The sequence below is a fragment of the Phycodurus eques genome, chromosome 9 (genome assembly GCF_024500275.1).
Source record: "Phycodurus eques isolate BA_2022a chromosome 9, UOR_Pequ_1.1, whole genome shotgun sequence".
NCBI lineage: Eukaryota > Metazoa > Chordata > Actinopteri > Syngnathiformes > Syngnathidae > Phycodurus > Phycodurus eques.
In genome coordinates, this window is record NC_084533.1 from 24,616,415 (window position 1) to 24,628,333 (window position 11,919).

Sequence of the window (11,919 nt, forward strand, 5' to 3'; positions counted from 1 at the left end):
AAATATGCTCGAAACGTATGTGTTTAAAAGAAATTAAAATGTTACTTTAAAAAAAAGAATAAATATGTGAAAGACGTGTGTAATTTAAATTTGAAAAAAAAAATAAGAAATATGTTATGAAAATGTGTTTGAATAAAATTACTTTATATTACACTCTAAATATGATAATATAATTACAAGGAAATTTAGAAATAGGTAATAAAAGAATGTTTGCAATATTACAACATTATTTATTACATATGACAACTTGAAATCTTGGTACAGATTTTAATAAGACTCATGGAAGCTGGCGCACATGATTTCCTTTCGTGGGCCACATACAATTATGTGGCGGGCCGGATCCGGCCCCCAGGCCTTGGGTTTGACACCTGTGCAAGAGACTAAAAGAGAAAACCCGAGCGGATTAGCCTCTGTCGGATACAAGTTCTTGGAGTCCACGCTCAGCCAGCGCCAGTTGTGCAGCGCAAATAGAAAAAAAGTTGATGAGCTCATCCCGTTAGCACTTAAGCGGCTCAGGTAGGAATGCACCTCATTCGTCAACGTCAGACCGAAGTGCGTGCGTCCATTAAGGACAAAAGACTCCCGACTTACTTACTTAAGTGTTCCCCCTGCCAGAATATTACAAGAAGCCTATTTGTTTTCTCTCTGACACGTGATTGACTTTCATGTAAGCGGGGAAAAGAAGAGGAGAGCCAAATGATTCATTTGATCGATTCCTGCTACATGTCAAGTACAAGGGGATTTTTTTATTTGTATGTTATTTATTTAGTTTTTTTTTTTTTTACGTGTTTGGCGGGTTTCTTCTGGCTGGAAATCAAACAAGACACACAACCCATGTATGTTCAAATTCTGTCCAGCGGATGAATCATTTAAAGTTTCAATGTACTTTTCGGGGCGGCACGGTGGATGACTGGTCAGAGCATCTGCCTCACAGTTCTGTCCGTGGTTCAATCCCCGACTCCCCCTGTGTGGACCTTGCATGTTCTCCCCGTGCCGCCGTGGGTTTGCTCCGATCTCTAATATTTTTTATATTTTATTAATATTTCCGATTTAATATTTTCTAACTTATTTTACAGTATATATTTTCATTTATTTCATTTTATTATTTTATGCAATGTATTTAGTCATTCAAACTTAATTAAATCATTCTTTATTAATATATATTTTTAGTTTATTTACTTTAATTTGACATAAACATAACATTTCCTTTGAAATAGAAAATTAAGAAATAAGAAATATTTTTAAAATGTTTCTGGGTTTATCATTAAACTGTATATTTTTGCATAATGCTACTAATGTCATAATTTTAGATTTAAAATATAAATTAATTAATTGTAGTAAAATGTGCAATTGGTGCTTTTGGAATTATTTATTTAAATGTAAATTGATCTTAATTAACATTAGGAACATTTATTTTTGTAAACAGCTGTTCATGTCATATTTTTATTGATTTCAGTTTTAATGAATTCAATTCTATTTTGTAATATTGGGTTGTTGTTGTTTTTTTTTTGCGTGTGTAAAGCTGTGAACATACAAACCAACATTAACATGAACTCCTCGGTAAAGGTAATAACAATAATAATAACGTCTGAGACAACATTACCGCTTGGAAGAACTTAAAAAAATTGCGCATTTCTTTCATAAAGCCTTTTGCAAACACCTTCCTGTCACATTTCTGTCTTTGAACTAAAGTATGTTGACTTAACTGTAGTCCATCCATCATAAACGTCAACTTTGTGGCGCGAGAAGCCGTCAAAAAGTAGAACATGGAAATCCCCTTTTTCCACATTTGCCCACTGGTCTTTTCCTCGCTCATCATCAACCACTAAAGTTGTTCACTTTATCATCCTTATGACCCCCCGGCCCCCACCACCTCCATTTTCGTCTATTGGGGCTTTCCTCCCCCTTCTGCCTGTAATTCATCATCTCTTATACAGACTAATAGGTTGCCGGCGAGCGTCCGGGCCCCAATTTTTCTCGGCAAAACTCAGCAAATCCTGACGAGGACGTCTTCAGGGACAAGATGCTCGCTTGATTTGAAAAGTGCTGCATCAAACCCCATTAGCTCCCATTACTTTTTCATGTAATACGTACAATATATACGATGTGAATCTAAAATCCAAAACACGGTACTGTCCAGTTATCTGCCTCTGTAAACAAGAAGTAGTAGTAGTAACAAATATGATGCTGCATCATTTTTCTTATATTTAGTCACGATGAAACAGTTTAGTCACGATGAAACAATTTCGACCTATTCCAAATATAAAAACATGGTACGGTCCAGTTGTCCCATCCTCCGTAAACCAGGATTTAGCCAGCCGGTTAACAAAAAGACGGAAAAACAGACACAGACACAAATATGAATGTCTGCGATTTTTTTCTTCTCTTTTTCTTTTTTTACTTCAGTAATTTAAATCACAATGCAACTAATCCCGACCATCCGACAATCAAGAATGGTTCAGTCCCGCCATTTTATGTCATACTCTGGAGACCAGGAAGTAGCCAACTCGCTGACAAACAGACGGACAAAAAAATACAAATGTGTTGCTCTGCAATTTGTTTTTATACGTTTCACTTGACTGAAACAAACAAAAAAAATGGTAGAATAAGAATCCAGAATAAAAAAATGGTAGAGTCCAGTTATTTTACATCATCCTCTGTAAACCAGAAGATAGCCAACCGGCTCTCAAAAGGACAGACAAAAAGACAAATATGACGCTAAAGTATTTATTTTTTTCACTTTTGTCATGACTGAGGCACTCAATTCCTCCTATTTTATAATCAGAAATGGTACACTGCTGTCATCTTGCATCATTGTCCGTTAACCAGGAAGTAGCCAGCTAGCTAACAAATGATGTGCCGCAATTTTTTTGAGACATTTGACAATGACTGACATGGGGGAAAAAAATAAAATAATAAAAAAATCCAGAGTAAAACTAATAATGCAGTCTGTTTATTTTGCAGTCAGTGATGGTGTAGTGGTACACTCGCCTGACTTTGGTGCAGGCAGCGTAGGTTCAGTTCCCGCTCAGTGACGGTGTGAGTGTGAATGGTCGTCCGTGTCTATATGTGCCGTGCGAATGACTGGCGACCAGTTCAGGGTGTAGTCCGCCTTTCGCCCGAAGTCAGCTGGGATAGGCTCCAGCGTCCCGCGACCCTAACCAGGATAAGCGGTGTTGAAAATGGATGGATGTTTATTTTGCATCATCTATGATAAACCTGGACAAAGCCAGCTAGCGAACAAACAGACAAAACAACACACACTCACACAAACACATACACACACACACAAATATGATGCCCTACAATTTTTCTCACTTGTAATTTGAGTCATGATAATAATTGTTTTCACATCCCATGATAAAAAAAAAAAATGATAATAAAAAATAAAAAATGGCACAGTCGTGCCATCTTGTCATATTGCGTAAACCAGGAAGTAGCCTTGTTGGCTAACAAGAAAAAAGATTAACAACACTGCATGATTCTTACACTTTACACAAGTACTATGTGCCTCAATGTTTGCACCCCCACAAAAAAATGTTGTTAGAATGTTTGAAAGTAAGTTAAAATAAGAAAGTAAGAAACTAGTTTAAAAATGTTTTTTTAAAAAGTTGAAGAATACGACTTAAGGGTACTTTAATACAGACTTTGATGAAAAGATGTACGCAGCTAACCGATGCTAAAGCTAACGTGCCCTCTTTTCAAAGTCCACCCTGTAAAAATTGCTTCAAAGGAAAAATAAAAACAAAGCAACAAATATGGCTTAACAGCGGAGACAGGAAAAAAATATGTCTCAAGCAGGGTTGTATTTCCTGACGTCTTTAATATAATAGCGGACGATTACAAATGAGGAATTATTAGATGAATTAAAAAGGCCATGCTAATGTCATTTAGACGTGGGAAGAAGATCCTCAAGTGCTCCCTCCTCTCACTAAGCGCTTAATAGGATTTACTAGCAAGCATAATAACGTTTGATTAACTGGCTGCCGTCTTTTGCGGAGCAATATTACCGTATTGATATTATTATGATGATGAAGGTGAGGTAAGTCTTCCTTTTCACACCGAATAACAGAGGACATTTACTTTTCACATGAAGTATATTCCGATGAAGTAAGTTACAGCTGCGCTGTAGTATTTCTTAAAATGGTCAATGTAAACATATTGACTTATTTGGTCCACCTAGTATGCCTCGTCTCGTAACATCTCTCTATCCAATTCCTTTTGACTGTGTTTTCCAATTCCAATGAAGTTGAAACATTGTGTTAAACATAAATAAAAACAGAATACATAATTTGCAAATCAATGTATTCTGTTTTTATTTATGTTGAACACAACGTCCCAACTTCATTGGAATTTGGGTTGTAGATTAAGACAGGTGGTCACTCCACAATGTTGTGTGAGTCCATGTTTATGTTGCCCTGAGTTACACTTATTGACTTATTTGTTTTACCCAATCTGCCTCAATTCTTGCCATTACAATTCCCCATAATTTTTTTTTTTTTTTTTTTTTTCCAGTCAGCCTCGATACTTGCCGTTACAATAGTTTGTTTTGATTTTGTTTGAAACTCTACTTTCGCAGTAGAGTCTGGCAGGTGGTCACTCCACAATGTTGTGTTGCGTGCATCCATGTTTATGGACCCTGAAGCTAAGCAACTTATTTTTTTCCATGTGGTTTGGTTGTTGTTGTTTTATTTATTTTTTTCAACAAAATAAACTATCGGCACATATTTACCCTTGGGATCCTTTTTTGCATTTGGGACAGTGCCCCACCAGATCCCACAAATGCTACTTACTGTATTGGCGAAAATGTACATTCAGTACCGGACAGATAAAGCACTTTTGTGGCAGCCAAAATATCCACATAAAAAGAAGGTCATCATGTGAATGATTAAACCCCCCCCCCCAAAAAAAGCTTTCATCCCCAAGGGAACCCTCCTCCCTATCTGTTGCAGGGGCCTCCACGGTAACGTTATACACTCATCATATTGGCCGCATTGATGTTGGGTCCCCTAAGAACAGTTATGTTCGACTGGGGTGGTGTGGAGGGGGCCAGCCAGGCGTGAAAGTGACCAATCATCTGCTTGGAAAGGGTTAGAGACCTCAGAAACGGACAGCAAGGCGTTTAATAACCTACCGATCCAATTAATTTGATAGTGTCGCGGCAATATTTTCTATATTACTGTAATAAATACTGTGAGACACCATAAGAAGAGAGGAAGAGAAGAGATTACATAAAGCAAGCAGAGGAATCAGAATACGATGTCTTCTGCTGTCACACTCACACTAAACTTCAGCAGCCACCTCGGGATCATAAAGCTATAATCGCTATTTGGAACAGAGCCTGCGAGAAGAACCTATGATAATGAGCCACATGCTACTTTACCCAGTCTCAAAACATTATGAGCCGATCACATGGTACATTTTGCCTTACAATTATTAGTAGTTTTCACTCATTTCTCTAATTATTTTTAGCTTTCGGCAGTAGAGCTACACAGGAGGAAGAGCAGCAGCTAGCAATGGAGAAATGCAGTAAAACAGTAAGAAACGAGGCAGACGGGATGGAACAAAACATTTGTGTTTAGTACATTGGAACATACGTACATGGATGCACACAACGTTGTGGAGCAACCACGTCAGAATCTACTGTGAAAGTCAAGTTCAAAACACAATACAAAGGACCGTTACAGAGAAATCCAGCCACAAGGCAGACGGACTGGAACATGTAGGTTGCGGAACTCATCGGAAAACCAAACACGGACGCACACAACATTGTGAAGCGACCACATGTCAGAATCTACTCTGAAAGAGGAGTTTAAAACAAAAATAACAGATCGCAAAATGCTGCAAAACGGCAAATCAAAACAAAACAAAACAAGGCAGACTGACTGGAATATATACAGTAGGTTGCCGCATGCCAATGCTCATTGTCTTTAAAATACCATGTCCACATATCGTAAGAACTCCTTTACCACATACGGTAAGTTTCCACAATGATGGCTGTGCTTCAGTAGGTGCTGCTCTTTTGGTTAGCAAGCTTGTTCAAAACGGGCGCAGCAGTTAACCCAGCGACATCATTCCACTGACTGCGCCGTTTTTTTCTTCTCGATGAGAAAAATGAGGCGTGTGTTGGAGGAAAGCGTTTATTTGCCTGAAGTGTAATTTAGTCTAATACATGTCACGTCGTTATTGAGTTAGTCAAGCCAGGTCAGTTAAAGGACGCATTAAACAAAAATCATTAGATGTGAATAGATTACACACAAATTGGGGGTTGGTGGAGGGTGGTGGGGGGGGGTCGTTAATGGCCGACTATTTCCTCATTGACGTGCCGGCTCTATCTTTAGCGTGAACCTACTCAAACGGCCCAATTCAACACAGCCTCCTCCCGGCACCGGCGTGCGGCATAAGGGGAGGTGGGGCAAGAAAGGGAGCGCAGAAACCCGATAGAGCGCCCCTCACCCGAAACTTCAAATACCCGCACAGATCGATAGCTGCAGCATGTTGTTTGATGTCCGCGAGAGGATACGCACGACGTTCCCGGCCAGATGAACCCGATCATCTGAGGAATAACATCAATAACGAAGAAATTGGAAACCGCTTGTTTATATGGCTAAAAAAAAAAAGAGAAAGAAATTCAGACTTTAAAAAAAAAACATTTTAATCAGTTGTTGTATTTGTTTACTATTTAATTTAATTTTATTTAATGAGTATTTATTTAAGTTGAAGTCAAATTCATTTCTCTTGAATTTACTCATTTGTATCATTTTTAAACTGCCTAGCAACGCGCATGTCTTTTTACCTATTTTTAAGAAAGAAATATAGCACTGTGTTGAATAAAAACATTAAAAAAAAATGTAAAGACAAACTGACTTTGTAAAGTATAAAAACTGTATGTACTGTAGTACTATGTTGTATGTGTGCCTTTAAGGGGTGTGGGTTAGCGAGTGACGTCAGAAGTTGGAGTCGAGTTAGGCCAACAGCAGCTCCTTGCAAGTGTTCTCATTTTGTATTTGTGTATTTTATTTGCCCCATGCTTTATTCTAATTGTACTTAATAAATTTAAATCTATATTAAGCATTGTGGGAAAAATGCATTGTGGGTACACACGCCGCCGCCGACTTTTTCAAATTGGAAGCGAAGCGAGCAGATTGATGGGATGTCGACGTCGTCCTCCGTGGCTCTGAATGGAACTGGGTGACGAATTGAGGACTTCCCATGTCATTTTGGGCGTGTTGACTCGAGGGGGGTGGGGGGTTGGTGGTGGTGGGAAGCCCCGGAGGCAGCGGGGGTCAAGTTGAGCTACTTTAGGGGCAGATGGTGTCAAAAAGTTCAGGCTGTCACTCGGGAAGAACAGAGAGCGAGGAGGAAAAAAGACACTCTGTGGCTTTTATTGACTTGTGTGCGTCTCTCTATTGACCTGACGTAGCCCCCAAAATGTCCCCCCCTCCCGCCTCCAAAAGCAAACAGTTTCGGAGTTCTTATTCAGTAACTTCAGTTTTTTTTTTTTCAAAAACCTGATATTCTTTACATGCAAAACACACCAAATAAAAAATCTATTAGCACGTATCTCCAAATTTTGGGAATTTTTATCACAAGATTTTGAATTTTTAAAATGATTACTTCAAAAACAAAAAGCATGTGCCCACCTAATGTTTTTATTTGTATATGAATAAATAACAAAAATCATGTATCGCTAATTTTTTCACCTTTTTAATTATTTGTATTATTCTCCCCAAAAATGTTTAAAATAAAATTATGTATCCCTAAATGTTGTGTCTTTTTTGTTTTAGTCCCCACCCCCCCCACCCCACCCCCCCAAAAATTTTTAATAAATTAATAAATACTACAAGCAGGTATCCATAAATTGTGAGTTTTTAAAATATTTGTATTGGGAAAAAAAATCTTCTTTTCAATTCAGAAAAATATCAGAAACAATACACGTGCATCTCCCAAGTTGGTGTTTTTGTATCCCAACTTCTGCTATTTCCATCACAAAAATTGAAGAACATGAATTTACAAATATATTTCTTAATTTTTCTGAAAAGGAAAAAAAGAAAGTAAATCAAGTTTGGCCACATTTTGGGCAGATGGTATTTGAAGAGTTCAGGCTGTCAGTTGGGAAGAACAGAGAATGAGGAGGAAAAAGACACTTTGTGGCTTTTATTGACTTGTGTGCGTCTCTCTATTGACCTGACCCCAAACCGTTGCCCCACCCGCCGATACTTAAGGACAGCAAAACACTCCTTAAATAGCACTTATTCACTGCTCACTTTAATATTGATGAAGACAAGCTTAAATTATTGATTTTCTTTTTTGAAATGAGCTGAAGGTGACACATACAGTTAGTTAACATTTTCTCAACTGCTACGACACGATGCAAAGAACAACAACAAACTGTTGTCAACCTTTTAATCGGATAGATAGGCAGGGAGAATGAGAGAAAGTTACTGTTACCGCAACGTAAACTTTTCCGTCATTTTGAGCCTGTTCATTTCATGTCATCGCCCAAACAACATCATGTGTCGAAATTGTATTGATTTATTTCTTTTTTAATAATAAGTCATTGTGATTCTGAAAAAAAAACAACAGAATTTTAAACAGGATGTAACTCCACATGAGCAAAAATAATGCTAGCTATTTATTTATTTATTAATTATTATTATTATTAATATTTTATCTGAAGAATAACAAAAACATTTATCTCATTTTCTTTAAAAAAAAAAAAAAAACACAATAACAAATAGCGGGTATCACCAATTTTCTTTTCGTAATTTTTATATGAAAACAGAAAAATGAAAACAAAATTCATGTATCTTGTCATGATCTGTGTTTCTGTGGTTAAGATTATCTTTAGTTTTGACTCATCTCTCCAAATGTTTGTTGTTAGACTTCACACGAGTAGCGGGGGCAAAAGTGACCAATTTGTTTTACAGCAATTGTCAAAATGTTGATTTTCTTGAAATGGCAACTTTGTTTAGCAAAAGTTTAAAAATTGACATTGAACAAAATTACATTTAGCGTTTAAAAAAACAACAACCTGAAATAACCTACCAATTGTTTGATTTGGCACAAACCAGACTAGCTATTAGTTTAGAGCAAATGATATACAGTGGACCGCCGCCGTTTGCGGGGGGATAGGAACTGACCGCAAATAGCGAAAATCTGCCAATAAATAATGCCCATTATATTTGTATTGAAACTTTTTTTTTTTTTCTCAACCCCAAAATATTCTTGAATAAGTAGGGATATGCTGGCAATTTGCATTTCCCACGAAAAATTGTTCCCCCGCCCTCCCAAAAAAAAAGAAAACCAAAAAAATTGCAAATGAATCTGCAAATAGTTGAATGCACGGGTGCCGAACCGCAACGTTGCAGGGGTCATACAATAGAATAATAGCTTGTGGTTCCTAAACATGCCCATATTTCACACTAAGGGAATCTGCACGTAAATTGAGACGAGATCATCATTATTTCAGTATATACAATAAACTTCGCGTGACATTTTAGTTTGGTGGTGAATTGCGAGATTTGTCTCATTTCAAATATGTGCCGTGGTTAAATAAAGGTTGAGAAACACCGGGTTACGCTAACATGTTTCTCTTAGCGATTCTTGCTTTGATTCCGAGCCCAATTGGCATTTACACAGTTTATCAAATAAACGGCACATGTCCGACATTCATTTGCTGTGTGTTGCTCCTCTAATGGCATCATTATTGTCAAGTTGATGAAGGCGCTCGTGTCATTAGCACGGCTTATTGTTAAGGGAACGGTGGAGAAAGAACAAAAAACTTCCAGGAAGGACGGGTTGTGATGACCAAACTAAAATAGTCATTCTCAGTCCTTTTTGACTAGTGTCGGCGGAGAGATTTAAGCAAGAAAAGATTCAATTAACTGAGTCGTGACTGTCCCAACTGTCCCGTTAAAATATTTAGTATCATAATATTGTAATATTTCCAAAAAATTAAAGACAAACACAAGACATATCGCCACCGTAAGTTTTTTTTAAAATTATTCTTCAAATCTGAAAACCAACGATTTCACGGACTTCAGATTTAACGGAAAATAGTGTCCAGTTGGAACTCAAAATCACTCCTTTCATGCACCAGTGAGGTAAGTTTGGAAAAACAGTAAAACTTTTCAAACATTATAAAGCCTACTTTATATTTATTTACAAAAATTGTTTACTGTACTGGATATTTTTAGCCCATAAATATGTACAAAATAATAATTTTGTACTGTAATGGTGTTTTTACGCCACAAAAAAGTGCTTCAATTTAACGGACAATCTGATTTAACGGATGACACCTGCGCCCTGTTAGTCCATTAAATCGACGTTCCACTGTATCTAAAAAAAAAAAAACTTTATTTCCCCCAGATGAAAATAAAAACTCACAACATTTGGAGGAATATGCTTTTTGTTGTTTTTCAGAAGTAAATAACATTTGAAGATTGAAATGAAACGAAAACATTTCGGAGCTACCCGATTTTCATTGGACTGTGACGACGAACTATGGGGGGGGGGGGGGGGGGGGGGGGGTAATCAGGGGGAAAAAAATTGCAAACGCATTTAATCAAAGTAAAAGATGAAAGGAATAATTTTGCTAATGGGGGAAAAACTATCAAAATAATGTCAAATCTGCTTCTCTTATGCATTCTCAGGCATTTTTGTTTGTGATGCGAGGGGGACACCCGGTGTAATTTTATTGAAAAATATGGCCCAGTTACGGTCCTGGAGCAGCGGAATTTTGCTCCGTAATGAAGCGGGGAAAAAGCGCATTACGCCGTGCTCTTATTGCAAAACGATCCTTGCAGGACTCATTACACGAGGCGCTCGGCTCAGCTTTGAAACGTCTCTCTCTGCAGGTGACACCAGATTGTCTCGGCCGCGAACAATTACGCGCGGCGAAAAGACAACATTAGCCGACGGAAGCCCGCGGGGATCGAACATCAATCTCCGAAGCTCATCACGTCGCGTAAACATTGGCTCCCATCAACGGGGAAATAAGGTTTCCTTTCTTTACGGCTCTGCCAGAGGCCAGGGCCCTCAGCCAGGTGAGCGCGCCGTTGATGTGTCAGGCTGCAGTGGATAAAACACTGCAAGACAAATACTACCAGCGTGGCCATCCGGATAATCTTTCATCTCCTCTCATGGCCGCAGCATGAACAGGGTCTTTGAAATCGCCGCAGAAGAACCACTACGAATGGGACACATTTCAATGGCAGGCACAATGTTATAATACAGTAATCATATAAGGCTATGCGAAAGGTCAGCAGCACTACCACTATTACGACTAAAGCTACTACTCCTACTAGTAGGGTCTACTCTAGTGACTGACGCCCAACTCAGAGAGTAAAGTTAATTGTGACTGTACAACAAAAAGCAAGTATCTCAGAATTTGGTTTTGCGGGGGTTGTTGTTGTTTTTCAGCGGTGGTGGTATTAAATCTGGGGGGGAAATGAACATAAAAGGAATAGAAAGGATGCATGCATTTTGATTTTGGTTGCTTATCAGAATATATTTTAAAAATGTAATTATTTTTTAAAATACACAAAATTTGGAGATACCGGCTTTTTGTTCAATGTCAGAAGCTTTTTTTAATTGAAGACACAAGCTTCTATTTCTCATAAAATTTCTAAATGCATGTTTGTTGTTGTTGTTTGGGAGATAAATATTTTTTTTTCAATGACAAAATTTAAGAAATAAATGCGTTTTGTTTTTATTGTTTTTTTTTTTTTGGATACTTAAGAAAATAGCAAAATACTTTATATTTCACAGCATGTTTTTTTCTGATACTCCACCAAATATGGAGATACATCCTTTTAAAAAAGCTGGGACGTTTATTGAATGTTGTTAAAAGAAAAGGTGATGTAACACAGTGGTAAACATGACCCTGTCCCAGCTTTTTTTGGAACGTGTTGCAGC